The following is a 12,200-nucleotide window of genomic DNA, read 5'->3' on the forward strand; positions in this document are numbered from 1 at the left end:
TGTCTGCTAACTACCTCCCCTCAGACCTCAAAACCTACCTGTCACTGGAGACCTGCCTTACCTTTTCCTGGAGCTTTTTCCAGCTTGCTTCAATCTGTTCCTTCTTTGATTCCTCTAGCACATACTGTACACATCATACAATTAACACTTCAAGTACAGCCAGGTTTTCAGATTGCTTTACGTGCTTCATTTTGCCAGTTTATGGGAAATGCAAATTCTTTGATTTAGAGCAGGGGTGTCCAAACTTTTTTCCACGTTTTTCACCAAGGGCCATATGCGGTAAAATACACAAACAGCCGGGCCACTCACTCGAGGTGAAGTACGTATTGCCTCACCTGGTGTATTTAAGTAAACTAAATATATTTTTGGAATTTGCTGCGGGCCAACAAAAAATGGATTGCGGGCCACAGCTGGCTCATGGACCGCAGTTTGGACACCCCCTGATTTAGAGATTGCATCTCATGGATGCTTATTTTGTATTTTCCTCAGTATGCGGCATGATGTTAGGAATTGAGATTTCCAGTGTTTTGGTTAGTTCTTAACAAGAAGCTAACTCAGACAGAATATTGGTGTGTTGAAACAACCTGACTTTTTTCTTATATAAATTTTGAGTCTAAACTTAAATTTCACCTAGACACTAAATTGCTTGGGGCTAAGTAAAGAACTAGCTTTATTCTTTTAAGGAAGTCGAAAAGAATAAAAAGGACAGCCATTTGATAGGAAATTTTTATTTCTTTTTGAAGATATCGTTGGGTTTTCTTGAGCATGAAAACAAAAGACCAAAAGGAAAAGTGTGTGGAAGAATATACACCCATGAAGAAGACAGAGAAATTAGAAAACATAGGGAGGGGTTGAGAACTATGGTCATCAAAAAGAAGAATAAACATATATAATACGTATAGATTTAAATATGAAATTGGAAAGAGATGCTGGGGCCAGAGAAGAGTCTAAGGAGTTTGGACTTTATTTCCTGGTTAATAGGAAGCAATGGAATGGTTTTGAACAGAGGATAATAGTATTACTTACATGCTGGTGGTGGTAGCTGGGGGTGATCTCAAACGGAGATCCCTTTGGGATCTGGCAACAACAGAAAGCACAGAAGAGGGTCAAATGAGAGTAAAAAAGAGGTAGCTGCTACCCAGCTTCAATCCTATGTGGCTGCACAGCAATGCAGACACCCATTTGGTTCCATCTTTTTAAATTTTTCAAAAGAAATTGGAAATCTGGGCTGTTTTGTAAAAATATTCGCATTCTTAAATGTTGGCTTAAAAATTTTTAAACACTATGTTCTTCCAAACACTCCTGTGAGTCAAATGCCAGCCTGTGATCTTGACCTACACACTGTGTGACACAATCACTGTTCAATGTGGGTCACAAAAGAAAGCCGATAAGAGGAAGAAATGAGCTGAGCAGCTAACCTGATGGTTTAAGAGGGCAAAGACAGCATGAGGCACAGAATCGCTCCCATTCGAGAGGCGCGGTCATGCCACAGTCAGATCTTTCATACCTACTTCTGGTTTCATCTTAAAACTAACAAGTTTGATAGTGTGTGAGTCAACTGACCTTTGGAATGCTTTTAAACCTTTTTTCAATTCTTTAGAATAGACAATGGTGATATGACAAGAATCTATAAACTATGAACTCATAGATCCAAACCCGTTTCAAATATGAATTAAATTGAAAAACTTCCAGAAGACTTTTGAGACAAGTTTATTAATTGAGTATTCATTGATAACTACAGGACATAATCCAAGACATTCCTGGGTATATCAGGTTGTATATTCACCCTATTGACCTGATATCTAATTGGAATTACAAAATTTCTTCCTGAAGAGAAAAAAAAAGAATGAAAGAAAAAAGTTTGAAGAGATAGTGACTGAATTTTTTCCCCAAAATTGTGAAATACTAGACTCCTCAAAATAAGGAAGGACAATGAATCCTAAGCAGCATAAATAAAGGCATTTTAAGTGTAGCCACATCAAGGGGAAACTGAAGAACACCAAAGATGAAGGGAAACTCTTAACGGTAGCTTCAGGAAAAAGTTTACCTAAAATGAAATGATAACTAGAGTGACAGCATATTTCTGAATGTATCAACTAAAGCATGTCAACAGTGGATTAAGGCTGTAAAGAACAGAATATAACTAGAACTTATAACCAGCTGAACGTTATGAATAAGGAGTATAAAAATATACATTCAATCATACAACAGGAGAGTGTTTACTACCAAAAGACCTTGACCAGTGGGACTTCTAAAGGAATACACTTCAGAAATATGGAAGAGTAGTTTGAGATATAAGAAGAAAATGTGAGCAGGGAAACTGGAAAACATAAGGATAAATATTAAATATAAATGAATAGTGTCTGTGTAAAACATAATAATGTTTAATTTAGGGGGTAAAAAGTCAAAATCATATTAAAATATGGAACATTGGACAACATTATTATGTAGAATAAGAAGGAGTGACTGACAGATTATTCTAAGTAATTGAATTTGGGGAAATAAAGACTAAAATTTTATTTTAAATATATATTTTGAAATTTTAATAATTACTACGTATGACAGTTATAAATTACAAAGTAATTAAGGGAAGAATGAAACTGGAAAAAAAATAAAAGCACTCAATCAATCAAAGAGAAAGCAGAAAATGAATAGAAAGAAACAGAAAAATAAAGCCAAATATCATAAAATAAGATGATAAACATATAATCAAGTATAGTGGCAATTAGGGTAAATATTAATAGACAATTTCACCAGTAAAAAGATTCTGATGCACTAGATCAAAAATCCTATGAGAGGGGGCGGACGGGTGGCTCAGTTGGTTACAGCATGAGTTCTGGACGAGGCTGCCAGTTTGAGTCCCTCATGGGCCAGCAAGCTGTGCCCTCTGCAACTAGATTGAAGACAATGAGCTGCCGCTCAGCTCCCGGGTGGCCAGATGGCTCAGCTGCTCTCAACCACAGGGTTGCCGGTTCGACTCCTACAAGGGTTGGTGGGCTGTGCCCCCTGCAACTAACAACAGCAACTAGACCTGGAGCTGAGCTGCGTCCTCTACAACTAAAATTGAAAGGACAACAACTTGACTTGGAAAAGTCCCAGAAGTACACACTGTTCCCCAATAAAGTCCTGTTCCCCTTCCCCAATAAAAATCTTAAAAAAAAAAAAGGAAAGAAAAAAAAAGTGGAAAATGAAGTCTCTGAGGTGGCCAGAGACCAAATCAAGCTAAACCTATAGACCATAATAAAGATTTAAAAAAAAAAAAAAATCCAGTGAGAGTGGAAAAATGTATTTAAAGACATTTGTGAATTCAGAGCTGAAACAGACCTGGGAAATTTAGTTTCTTATGTACAAATGAGGCTATCAAAGCCCAGAGAGACCAGTGAGAATCAAGTTCACGTATCTGAAATGGGCCGCATGTTTAACCAGAACCTGACTCCCAATATGACACTCTGTTAAATTATACTTTGTTCTTTTCAACAAAAGTGTATTTAATCTCTGCGGACCAAGTTACGTGTACATCTTCTTTTCTTCCTGAAGGTACTAGGCCTATATTCCAAACTAACGACATTTTCTTCTTGAGAATAGAGAAAGCTGTGATTGGTAGCAAGAGTAAAAATATTTCAATAAAGGAAAATCCTAGGTGATTTTTTTCTTTTGCCTTGATGTAGGCTTAAGGAAAAACAATTTCATGTCTAATTATATTTCTTTAAAAATCTGGAAGGAAAGTCAGTGAAGGGTGAGGAAGAATATTTGATACCTGGGAGATTTTCAGATTGAGAAAATGTCTGAGTTTTGATGGTTTGATTAAAAGATTTAAAATGCTGGTGACACAAGAAGTTGAAGAAAATTGCATTGACTTTAGTTATCTGTACAAGTTATATTTGAGGTATCTGTGTGTTATAATAATGAAAACGTGGTTCTGGGACAAAAGAATGTGGTCAGGCTTTCCTAGGAAGGTGCAGCTACTTATTTATAGATTACCTTTGAAACTGTGAAGAGACTGTAATACAGGAGAATGAGAGAGGTTCAAGGTTAGAAGCTTTTAAGAGATGAGCAGAAAAGAGGAGCTTGCAAAGGTAAACTGAAGAAGAAAATTCACCGAGTAAGGAATAAGGAGAGAACCATGCCCTGGAAAAGTGGATTTAAGGAATAAGGGCTTTGCATCTGTATCAAATATTTCAGAAAGGACAACAAGGATTAAGGAGCAAAAATTAAACTGCTGGACGTGGCAGTCAGGATGGTACTGATTACTTTAGCATGAACAATTCCACTGGGTATTGGGATTAGGCAGAGCTACAATTGGTTGAAGAACGAAAGGAATTTGAGAAAGTGAATCTTACAAAGATTGAAAGTAAAAACGTGGAACAAATGTTAAATAGCGAAATGATAACATCAGACAGACCCAGGGTGAAAAAAATGTAACATAAATTGTTCAATATTAGCCCTAATATTTGAAAAGAGGACTGGACTTTGAATGTGTGAGGAAAACAGAACTTTGGTACAACTTCTGTCATTGTCCAGTTCTCTGATTTAGAACTGGTGCCTAACTTTCTCTCTCTCTCTCTCTCTCTCTCTCTCTCTCTCTCTCTCTCTCTCTCTCTCTCTCTCTCTCTTTTTCTAATTAGTTCATTCATGTATTCTTTTCTTTAGATTCCCACCTCCTTATTTCTTAGTTTCATCATCTATAAAATGGTTTATTACCTCAGATTAATTAAATGACCTTATATATGTGAATGTGCTTTGAAGTGTGTAAAGCCCTGCTTAAGTCTACATTCTTCATGCCATTGCTATATTCCTTTGGTGGTTAGTTTAGTGCAAAGTCTAAACCTGTTGGTGTGAAATATCATGCATTGATATTATTTTTATCTAACCCTTGTTTTCAGTCATACTCTGTGCCTATCCCCAAATCATAACTTGAACAGATTCCATTTCAGTCATCTCCTCTGATTTAGACAAAGCTCAGGAGAAGATTTTTAGGGCAATGAAACTACTCTTCACGGTCCTATTATGGTGGAGACCTGTTATAAATTTGTCCAAACCTATGGAATGTACAATACCAAGAGTGAGGCCTGATGTGAACTACAGACTTTGAATGATTATGATGTGTCACTGTACGTTCATCAATTGTAATAAATGTACGCTCTGGTGGGAAATGTTGTTAGTGGGAGAGGCTGTGAGTGTGTATACGGGCAGAGGGTATGAGAAATCTCTGCCTTCTACTTAATTTTGTTGTGAACCCAAATCTACTATAAAAATAAAGTCTATTTAAAAAACTGAAAAGCTTAATGTTGTTAAACCTAGTATAAAGTGCCCTGCCACAGCCACTTTAACATTATTCTTCCTGTATCATCAAGCCGGCTGCATTCCCAGGAATTGGTCCTGTACTAGGAAGAGGGGTTTGATCCATCCTTTCACCTTTTCTGTACTTCCTTTTTCTAGTTCTTACTCTTCCAGTGGAAGGAGGGCTGGGAGACAAAGAAAAGGCACATGACTTTACCTAACTGGACATGAATTACAGTTTTCTCTTGGCTTCTGCAGCTAAGCTTGTCCTGCCACCCACCGTTCTGTGTGACAAGCATCCGAATGCTGGTTCCCTTATGTAGGATGTTCAGGGAGTCCTGCAGCGTTCTCCCACCACGCAGTGCTGTAACATGGGAGATTTGCTCAGGTTCCTTCCCTTTTAACATCCCTTCAGCTCACGCCTGCCCCTGTTAGAATGTCTCAGAGCCTCCTGCTCCTCATCCAGAAGACAGCCCCCTTAGAGGTGGATTAATGGCAAGGAGTCTCAGTGGAGCAGCCTGCTGTGTTTATCAATTCATGGGAAACTCACCTAACCTCCCCATGCTAAGCTGCAGGAGGTCAGGCTTCTCTACTGCCTCCCCCTCCTCAACCCTGCCATCTCTCTCCAGGTTTTATTTATATACCTCTGCTGAAGCACAGATCAACAAGTCCATTCAACCCGTTCAACCAGCCAACTGACATGTGGCTTTTGTAAGTGAAAGTGCCATCCTTCTGTAAGGAGTCTTGTCTGAGTTTTAACTGCCAATTTTAGGGCAACAATAAGTGTCCTACTCAAAAGCCTAATATTCTTTTTAAAATAGAGCATTTGATCTAATGCAAACATTCCGAATTGCATTCTGTGAGAAAAACAATCACCACAGTTGACTAAAAGCTGAGCTGCCTGCATTTAAGTATTTATGCCCCAGGTTTTGAAAAAGTTGAGCATAATCAAAATCCCACTGGGAAGAAGTATGTCAAAAAGATTAATTAGAAAGAAAGCAAAAATGGCACCTTCTGATTAATATGATACTCTCTGCCTTTGTGCTAATCATTCTTAGAAAACAAGCTCTTAAACTAAATGAATGAATATATCTTTACATGGATTTGATTGTAAATTTTGTGAAGACGTTGAAGAGAGTTCATCTGAGTATTTAGATCATGTTTATTGAAAAATATCTCCAACTTTCATGAGCAGAAACACACAATTGTTAGGGTCTCACTGACAGTGGGGTCAAAGGCCCCCTATAAAGAGCTATATATGACTGCTCCTCTCCTCCAGGAAAGATGAATTGCCATGGTAACACCGCCAAGAAATAATAGGTCAAGTTTTCCCCTTCTGCCTCGGGCTTATTTTATTAGGTTTTGCTTAAAAGTGGATGCCATTGTAAAATGAAGATTTGGGTATTTCAAAGCTAAACATCACAAGAAAATCTGATCAATAAAATCTGGTGGTGTGAAGAGGACGGATAAAGGACAATAGGTGGGAAAAACATTTATATTGATTGAAGAACTATTTATAGGCCAGTTTATTAGTACTCTCTTCTTAAAATGTGGGCTTGATTTATAGATGCTTGTATATCTGTGTATGTGTAAATGAATTCAAACTGCCTGTAGCACAAGATCCGTAGGGAAAAGTGGTTTGTAAATATTACTTAATGGGAGAGTAACTGCTATAAAGAAAATAGTTCTCATTTCATTCCAAAAATAAATATGGAACAGGAAAGCATAAAATATTTAAGCATTCTGTTTTGCTTACTATTTTTATAAGACTATATTCAGTGCTGCTTTATGCCTGCCTATTTATGGAAATGAAAAAATAAATGCAATTTGAGGGAAAGTAACATCATACAAGAGAAGTAATGTGTAATCATCAGCAATGTGTTGTTTCTGTTGTTTTGGAGGGTTTTGTCTCAATATATATCGTGACTTTAGATTTTTCTGAAACAGCATTTCCATCATTTGGGGATGAAATTCCAACATGAAGCAATATATAATTTTTGTAATTTCAAACACTGTTCTGTCCTTCTAATAACCATATCTTTAGAAATTATATATATATATATATATATATAAATATATATATAAATATATATAAATATATGTATATATATACACATATAGTCTCGGGGGTGTCAAAAAAAGTATACATATTTTAAGAGATGGTCAGCATTGCTCAAGCAGTAGTTTGCTGTAATCAGAAGTGTCTGGATGCTGATGGTAACCACTTTGAGCAGCTCTTGTAATTGCAGAAGTCAAACATGACTTGTATTCATCTTTTGTTATTGGTATATATTGAGTATTACAATGTTAATAGTTTTCTCCTTTCTTAAAATGTGTATACATTTTTTGGCACCTTCTGTATATATGCATATATATTAAGATCTATTTTTTAAAGCAATAAAATACATCACCTTTTTTAACAGAATTAATTTTATATAAATGAAATATATTAATGCATTTTAGCATAACATTCTAAATTCACACAGTGAGACTATGTGAGACTTCTCATAAGAAGACTACCTTAAATTTTCTATACTTTCTCTTCTGTAGGGTAGTGACCGGGTGTGTGTGTAGCTATGAAATTTATATTGCTTTTACTCTGATCATAAAGGTTGCAAACTGGGGTCAATGACTGAATTAGTTTCCTAGGGCTGCCGTAATGAAGTACCACAAACTGGGTGGCTTAAACCAACAGAAAGGTATCGTCTCAGTTCTGGAGGCTAGAAATCCTAAATTGAGGTATCAGCCGGGCCATGCTCTCTCTCAGGCTTTAGGGCAGAATTTGTTCCATGCCTCTGTCCTAACTTCTTGTGGTTGCCAGCAATCCTTGGTATTCCTTGACTTATTGATGCATCCCTGGAATCTCTGCCTCTGCCCTCTTGTGGCCTTCTCTGTGTGTTGTGTCTGCTTTTCTCTTCTTAAAAGGCCCACCCTAATCCAGTATGACCTCATTTTGACTTGATTGCATCTGCAAAGACTATTTCCAAATAAGGTCACACTTACAGGTTCTGAGGGTAAAGACTTCAACACATCTTTTTTGGGGGAAGCAGTACAACACATAACAATGACTATGAATAGGAGAACCCCACTGCTAAGCAGATGGTGTCAATTATTAGGTTGGTGCAAAAGTAATTGCAGTTTTTGCAATTATTTTTAACCTTTTAAACCACAATTACTTTTGCACCAACCTAATACAAGTTTAAATTGCTGTACTGTCTGGCTCTTTAGAAATGATATTTTCAATCTCACCTAATCTTTTGTAGATATGTGGTGAATATGATATTCTGATTAATGAAATGCTTTTATGTATAGTATTTTCAAATATACAAAAATATGTAGAATAGATAAAATAAGTTTAATGTATATCTATCACAGTCCCTGTCTGATTAAAGGTGTTCACTAAATGTTTATTGAATAAATACATCAATCAGCATTAATATTACATTACACTATATTGAGCATTTCATTTTTCTTTGATCATTCACAATCATTCCTACAGGTAAAATGTAGCAAAGTACAAGTTAAGGGATTGCTCCTTGCTTGAATGCTTAAATGACTAAGTGTTTATTCCATTTCACATCTTTGTTTTTGGAAATTCACTGGTTAACGTGTGTTTTCTCTCTTATGTTACAATGTTCTCATCCTCCATTTCTGTTGATTTCCTCTTTGGGTTATTACATATTATTTCCTTTAATTTAAATTACTTTGGTTGATCAGTTAATATCAATGTGTTTTGGTTTGTTTTCTACACCTATAAAATTACCACTTTATCATGTACCAAGATTGTCTGTCCTTCAATCCATTTTTCTCTGTCTAGACATTCAATAAATGTATTTGATCATGGTGATATTATTTGAGATATGTTTCTTTATTAATGGTTACTTCATTTTCCTTTTAATCCAGTACAGACAAAATAACCACCAAAACAAACAAACAAACAAAAACAAAAAAAAACCACCCACAATTTAAAGTATAACCCAGACCTTACAAATGAAAGCTCTTATTTCCTCAATATTAAAACTGCACATTATCTCTGCATGGCTTCAGAAGGGTTGGCAAATGCAGCTCATAATTAAAAAAAAAAAATTTCATCAGAGGAAAAACAAATAAGGCAAAAATGTAAAAATTTAAACTGAAAATATTCCTAGCTAATACTTATCAAGCTGCTAATGTTTTCAATTTTGCAGTTCTTTTTTGACAGATATTCAAGTATTTGCTAATCGAGCCTATCATTAAAGCCAAAAATTCCTCTTAAAACCATTGAGAAATCAAAATATTTAAACCAATTAAAATGATTTTATTTTTCTTAAAGAGAGGAAAATGAAAACTAACTCTCATGGAAGTAAGTTTTCTCTTTTAATCATGTTTTTATCCCTCATTTTCTCTATAAGAGATTTCCAGTTGTGGTTTTCAATCATCAGAAGCCTGTATTTATAGAAAATCAGCAGGTATCCCCAGAATCAACTGGGCAGAAGAACAACGAAAAGCCAGGGTTTGAAGCCATTTTCCTGAGCAAATTAAAGAGGTACCATTTTAGTCAGTTACCTTCTGAGACTGCTCACATTTAATTACATTAGTGGCACTTGACATTATAAAGTGTTTTTTTCATTCAAATATAACCTTCTATCATCATTAGTAAATGTCAAATGTAGTGAAGTATTTTTCTGTCTTCTTTTTCTTCTTGATACAGTAGGAGAAAAAATGCTAATGAGTTTGTAATCCTGAAACTGTTTTCAATACCCCAAACCAATGCAGAGGCAATATGGTGTCAGTTTATTCACTTAGTTTTCACTTTTTTTCTTTGCCTTTGGAGAGGAAATTTCATCTTTGTATTTATTTCTATTATACATTGGTGTAATTTCTTACTGTCCTTGAGAGCTTTTATGTGACAATGATCTCCAATTATAATGTGTTTCTGCGTATAAATCGGAATGGTGTGGAAGGTCCTGTCCCTTGGTGTGCCTTAAGTGCCATCTAAAAGCTTCTATTTTTTTTTTTTCTTGAAAGCTGTTTTTGTCCCCCTCTCTCTATTTTTAAATTTTGATACATGATGGCTATCCTACCGTACGGTTTCCTGTAGCCTTTCAATCAAACTATAGCGAGACCTTGATGACGGCTCTCTCAAAAATTAAATGCACTACCAATGTGAGGATGATGTGTTTTATAACACTAGCACTCGCTTCTTTACTGTCAAAATAAAATGAACATCTTATGGAAGGGGAAGCCATTGCTGAAGAGGGCGAGAAGAAAGAGATAATGTCATGGTTTTCTAACACAAATTGTTCATTGAAGAAGGCAGGGCCTGGGTCACCTTTCCGCGGTGCCTCTGCTGCATTGGCTGTGTTCTTCTATGGAGAAATTAAGGGAAAGCTGTCTATTGTACAGCAAAGGCAGCAGGCGGCCCTCCACCTAGGAATGCTTCTCCACCTAAGAATGCTACTCCATCAATGCCAGAGAGATATTTTACCAAGAGAAAAGGAAAGCCATTCAAAGTTAGGTGACAGTAGGAAAAAAAAGGTAAATTTACAGATAAAAGTGTTCTGTGGAAAAGATGAACCCAAGTGAAACGTGAGAAAGTCTCAAAATAGAATGACTAAAGGTATAAGGGGTCCTATTGCCCAGAGAGCTCAAATATATTACACAGTCTCTGATTATACCTTGTTTTTGCAACGTGGGCTTTGGGAATTGGTTCTCTAACTTTCTTCTTTATTTCACACTTGGATATACTGCTAACTGAATTAAATCCAACGCACGTCCAAGCATATCCAAATAAGCTCAAGACTGGCTTCTTTCTGCCCAATACATTTGTATATTTGTCCCAATTATGTGCAGTTTATGATATCCATGTTTATTTCTAACATCTACACTTTCATATTTATAAAATACCAAGCAAAGCGCAATAAAATATTTAAATAATGGCCAGGTAACTTTTATTATATAGGCATGACACTATGTATTATAGCATTGCATTTCTATTATTGTGCTTGGGATTCAACTCTTCTAAAAAAATAATTAGCTAATTATAAGATTATTTACAAATAATTTTTAAAAATTAGAATATTTAACATTTTTCTTAATGATTTCTAATACCACTTAGTATATTAAAGGTATTAACCTTTGGTCTCTCTGGTACAATGTTAATATAGTTCCTAGTTTATCATTTGATTGTATATCATTTCAATTTTATTTATAATGTTTTTTCTATATTTAAGGGATTGTCAAATTTCCATGTGATGAAATCCTTACTTTTCCTTTTTGTTTTCTGCCATTGATGTTCTGAGAGAGCTTCCTTACTGGTTTTACTTTACTTTTGCTATTTTGGGTAGCATAATCTGTTTTCATTTTACCTTTGGAATCTTATCTCCCTAAAATTACCTAATAAACACCTTTTAATCAGGACAGCCTTATCCATGCTCCAAAAGTAGAATATAATCGTCACTGGCTTCATGAAAAGTCACACCCTTAACTAATTTTCAACTTCCGTTTCACACCCCCAAGTTCTCCCAAAATCAGTTGTTGATTTCCTCAGCCTTATTTGATCACCATTCTCTGAATTTGCAGGGGCAAAATAGACTATACCACACAAAGTAGGAGAAAATTGTAAGAAATCCTGAGTTTCCCACTGTTAGTCCACGGTGGGGTGTAAGCATCCGAGCAGGAGGGTCCTATGGGAGAGGAACAGTGTATCCAAATGAGTCCATCCCAACAGTGACACCCAGGAGATGCTAGTTCCATTGTGACGATAAAGAAACCTATTCTTGGGTCATGTAACACACTAGCTTTCCCTTCAAGGCCTGTTACGTCTAAGGGTAACTGTGATGCACTCTGTGTACAAAGGAGGTATCACTTAGAGAAGGGGAGAAAGATGACCCAGACTGAAGTCAGAAAGAAGGTAGCATTTATATGCAAAATGGGTTCAA

At 35.9% G+C, this 12,200-nt stretch overlaps 1 protein-coding gene across 2 annotated transcripts in view; it reads left to right on the forward strand.

Moving 5' to 3' along the window:
* The window catches only part of RAB3C (RAB3C, member RAS oncogene family), a 234,016-nt gene that overhangs the window by 102,362 nt on the left and 119,454 nt on the right, over positions 1-12,200 (forward strand). The window lies entirely within an intron of this gene.

Source organism: Rhinolophus ferrumequinum, chromosome 7 (genome assembly GCF_004115265.2).
Source record: "Rhinolophus ferrumequinum isolate MPI-CBG mRhiFer1 chromosome 7, mRhiFer1_v1.p, whole genome shotgun sequence".
NCBI lineage: Eukaryota > Metazoa > Chordata > Mammalia > Chiroptera > Rhinolophidae > Rhinolophus > Rhinolophus ferrumequinum.